The sequence below is a fragment of the Mus caroli genome, unplaced genomic scaffold (assembly GCF_978045245.1).
Source record: "Mus caroli unplaced genomic scaffold, Mus_caroli_1 scaffold_19, whole genome shotgun sequence".
Classification (NCBI taxonomy): domain Eukaryota; kingdom Metazoa; phylum Chordata; class Mammalia; order Rodentia; family Muridae; genus Mus; species Mus caroli.
Genome location: NW_028227274.1, coordinates 1,784,001 through 1,788,807, shown reverse-complemented (window position 1 = coordinate 1,788,807; position 4,807 = coordinate 1,784,001). Strand labels below are relative to the sequence as shown.

The window sequence follows — 4,807 nt, the reverse complement described above, 5'->3', positions numbered from 1 at the left end:
GTCATACTGGAGAGACTCCATTCTATAGGTAGCTTCACTAGACACCATTTGAAAGGTGGAGGGTGATCTTGTGCTAGGGTGGACAATTAAACATTACCTTATTTCTGCTGCCATTCACACCACTCAGATAAAGACTTGCTTCTGGGAATAAGTTTATTGGGGTGAACTGAGACTGGGGTGCAAATGAGAGTATTAAAATCACAGCAAGGAAAGAAGTCTCAAGAAGTTATTGGACAGACCAGGCCAAGAAAATGATGCAACTACCTCACCTGGACCCCACAGAGTTGTGAACACCCAGGACTCTGATGCCATTGGTCCTATCTTCTGACATCCTGACTGCCTCAAGGGTGGAGCAGGCAGACAGCTTCCACTGTCCCTGGAGCTTCAGTTGGGCTTGGTTCCCTGTTTGTTGGCATTACCTATGAAGCTACCGTCTCCTGTCTACCTGATTGCACATCTGCATCAGTCCTGCTCAGACCTGGTTCTGCCCTCCTCCCTTGCCCCCACAGCTGGTTACCTTCTCTCTCATCAGCCCTGGGAGCAGACAGTGGCTAGTATGACTTGTTACCTGTTCAGACTCTACCTGCATGTCTGTGAGCTCCCTCCTGAAGCCCCTTGAATTCTGTTGTAGCCTCTTTGACTTGTTTTACAGGCTGCCTATAAGCACAAATAGATATATCTTCATGAACTGAGATTAATATTAGTATGAAGATTGGAATCATCTATGCAAAAACACAACTCCCACCACAAAGGAGATAAGAGATTATTTGTTCTACAGTCAAATATGAGTGACATAGCCTGGGAATATAGATTTAGGTTTCCTCAAATTCCGTGTTCCCACATGGGCACAATTTCATCAAGTTTTAAAAGTAACAGAACAAAGAAAGCCATAAATCAGACCCATCCAATACAGGGATGAAATATCAGAGAGGCAGGTTACAGCAAAATGGAGACATCTCAGCTATAGGTCTCTGAGGTTATCTGATCAAATGCTTAGCTCTTTGGTTAGTGGAAGCTACTGGTGTGCTATGTTAATACTTTCCAAAAGATTTTTATCTGTTAACCACAGGATGTTAGATCTGACACAGAGGTGGGCAAAGAATGGCTTCTTAGGGGTCAAAAAATAGCCCAAGATAAATTGTAATTAGGCTCTGGACCTGCAACATTCTGACCTCTGTATCACTGCTGTTTTAAACCAGCCAGTCAGCCTTTGCAGACGCAAAGACTGAAAGAACCTGCCTTTTGCCTCAGCCAGATCTCCAATTTGAGTAAGCTGTTGTCCTTGAAGCCAAGGCTCCTTCTGATGTTGCTGTTGTTCAATACACGCTCAGACCCAGAGAAAGGCAGACTTGCTCTCTGCCCCTGGCATAGTGCTCCGCCCAGGACAGCAAGTCAGAGCCTTCTGCGCTCCACAAACTTCTGATGGTTGGTCTCAGCTCTGTTTTTTGATGTCATGAATACTAATCTAACTGTGAAAAATAAACTGACTAGTAATCCTAGTGTCTCTTTTATAGACAGGATGTCTCATCTTTATAATCAGAAATCTTTGGTGTGAGCGGGAGGCGGAGCCGGGGGTGGGTGGGTGGGAGGGGAGCTGCTCCTGTAGCTCCCCCTGGCAGCTCCCCCTGGCCTCAGGCGCAGCTGCTTGAGGAGGGAGGAGTTACTGCAATGATGGCAGTGACCTAAAATCCTCAGGAAGCCCCGGGGTCATGGCCCAGAAGCACCCGGGAGAAAGAAGGTTGTGTGGAGCCCACCGCAGTGGTGGTTCCTCCCTCAGTACATCAGGATCCTCTATGGACCCCGAAACACTTTCATTCTCAGGACTCAGGAACTCAGCAGAGACTGCTCCTAATGATACACGATGCCTCAAAGAGCACTCCGGCCCTAAGTACACACAGCCTCCAAATCCAGCCCACTGGTCGGATCCAAGCCATGGTCCTCCAAGGGGTCCAGGACCACCTAGAGGAGGAGGCTACCCTGATGAGAGCGAGACAGGTTCAGAAGAGTCAGGAGTGGACCAGGAACTCCCAAGAGAGAATGAGACTGGGTACCAGGAGGATGGGAGTCCTTCTTTTCTTTCCATTCCATCTGCTTGTAACTGCCAGGGAAGCCCTGGCGTCCCCGAAGGGACTTACTCCGAGGAAGGAGATGGCTCTTCTAGCAGCCTTTGCCACCATTGCACCTCTCCAGCCTTGGGGGAAGATGAAGAGTTGGAAGAAGAATATGATGATGAGGAACCTCTTAAATTTCCAAGTGATTTTTCACGTGTGTCCAGTGGAAAGAAACCCCCGTCCCGGAGGCAGAAGCACCGTTTTCTGATCAAGGAGGATGTTCGGAATAGTGGACGCAGAGAACCCAAGACCCCAGGTCGTCATCGGCTGGCCCGAAAAAGAAGTCAGACAGATAATCTGGTGGCTGATTGAACTTCTTCTGGTATTGGTGGGAGAGTATGTGGAAACCTGTGGCCATCTCATTTACGCATGCAGGAAGCTGAAAGGCAGTGACCTGGACCTTTTTCGAGTCTGGGTGGGGGTCTGGGCCAGGAGACTGGGGGTATGGGTCCGCGTTCCAGTTTCTAAGCCAGTTTCTAAACAGTGTTCCAGTTTCTAAGCCAGAGCTTCTTCTGTGTGGCGGGGCTGCTCATCCGTATTCTTAGGGTAGTGGGTGCTTTCCTCCTCCTGGCTCTTGCCCTCTCTTTGGGATGTCTACAGTTGGGCTGGAGGTTTTCGGTGGGACTGGGCAACCGGTTAGGCTGGAGGGATAAGACCGCTCGGCTGTTCTCTTGGCTGGGTTCTCCAGCCTTGCATCATTGCTTGACTCTGCTGAAAGATAGCAGGCCATGGCAGCAGCTGGTAAGGTTAATACAGTGGGGCTGGCAGGAGCTGCCCTGGGTCAAGCAGAGGACTAAGAAACAGGGCAATGTACCTGTAGCTAGTGGGCGATACTGCCAGCCTGAAGAGGAAGTGGCCCGACTCTTGACCATGGCTGGGGTTCCTGAAGATGAGCTAAACCCGTTTTATGTGCTGGGGGTTGAAGCTACAGCATCCGACACTGAATTAAAGAAGACCTATAGGCAGCTAGCAGTAATGGTCCATCCTGATAAAAATCACCGGGCTGAGGAGGCCTTCAAAATTTTGCGGGCAGCTTGGGACATTTTCAGCAACCCAGAGAGGCGGAAGGAATATGAGATGAAATGAATGGCAGAGAATGAGCTCAGCTGGTCAGTGAATGAGTTTCTGTCGAAGCTACAAGATGACCTCAAGGAGGCAATGAACACGATGACGTGCAGCAGATGCCAAGGAAAGCATAGGAGGTTTGAGATGGACCGGGAACCCAAGAGTGCCAGATACCGTGCTGAGTGTAACAGGCTGCATCCTGCTGAGGAAGGAGACTTCTGGGTAGAGTCGAGCATGCTGCGCTGATGGATGAAAAGGTGTATGATATCACAGAGTGGGCTGGATGCCAGCGTGTGGGTATCTCCCCAGATACCCACAGAGTCCCTTACCACATCTCATTTGGTTCTCGGGTACCGGGCACCAGTGGCCGGCACAGGGCCACTCCAGAGTCCCCTCCTGCTGACCTGCAGGATTTCTTGAGCCGGACCTTTCAAGTACCTCCGGGGCTGATGTCCAGTGGGAACTTCTTTGCTGCACCTCACCCTGGCCCTGGGACCACTTCAACCTCTAGGCCCAACAGTTCAGTACCCAAGGGAGAAGCCAAACCTAAACAGCGGAAGAAAGTGAGGCGGCCCTTTCAACGATGACACCCCTTCTCTTCCTTCCTCAAATCAATATCAGGGAGTCAAAAGGGCTGTGTACAGCACAGGATGGAATTTGATTTATTTTAAAATACTTTAAAAAGGGAAACATTTTAAATTGTTCACTCAGTACTTAGAGGAAGCCCATGACATCTTCTCCCTCTTCCCTAACACCCAGGAACGGAATCTTGTTTTCTGACAATACCAAAGAAATAGGAGGTGGTTAGAGCAAAGAACTTAGGGGCTGGACCTAGTCCAGACAGTACGCTTCTGAGGTGTGGGAACTGGGGATTTCTCTGGGGTCTGTATGCCTTTATCTTATCATCCGCTCTTAAGAGCAGATGAAACACACCCCCTTTTAAATGAGTGTATCTTATTTCTTAAACCCATATCAGGGGTTCCCCTCCCCCCTTTACCCTGTTATAGTAGCTAAAAGAAAAAGCATGTACCCCTAATTTTGGAGACACAGAAAAAAAAAGAAAAAAAAAAAAAGAAATCTTGCCTCTGCTGGTATTTTCTTGTCTTGACTCAGCCTTTCTTCCAGAACCTTGTACTGTCTTAGCTGAAATGAGAAAGCAGAGGCTAATGGGATCTCTGGGAGGAACTATTATCAATAAACACACTAAGGTGGCAAGAGACTGTGAAGGAGGAGCAGGGATATCTCATTTGGCCATCAGCACAAGGAGCCTTTGAGCTAAGAGGTCCCTGGGGTCAGCAGCCAGCAGGCTGGCATCAGAATGCTCAAATGGTGCTTTGAATAGTCAGAATAGGCATTATGGGGCCTGGGCACTGGGCCTGAGAAAGCCACCAGGAAGCAACTCTCTAGCTGCTCTCAGAGCATCCTTGCTCTGGAAGTTCATAGAGCCTTCTCTGGAAGACAGGTGGATGACAGGGAGAAAGGGCAAGCAAGGGCTGATGAAGTTAGAACTCAAGGATTTTTGCATTTTGTTTAAAAAGAAAAAGAACCACCACCACCACCATCTCCTCTATCACCGCTGCCGCCACCGCCACCACCCCCACCACTACCACCACCACCACCACCACCACCAC

General features: G+C 49.2%; 1 pseudogene; it reads left to right on the top strand.

The window, feature by feature from the left end:
* The first annotated feature begins 1,709 nt into the window (after positions 1-1,709).
* LOC110284888 (dnaJ homolog subfamily C member 14-like) lies at positions 1,710-4,099 on the top strand (annotated as a pseudogene).
* Positions 4,100-4,807: the final 708 nt, after the last annotated feature.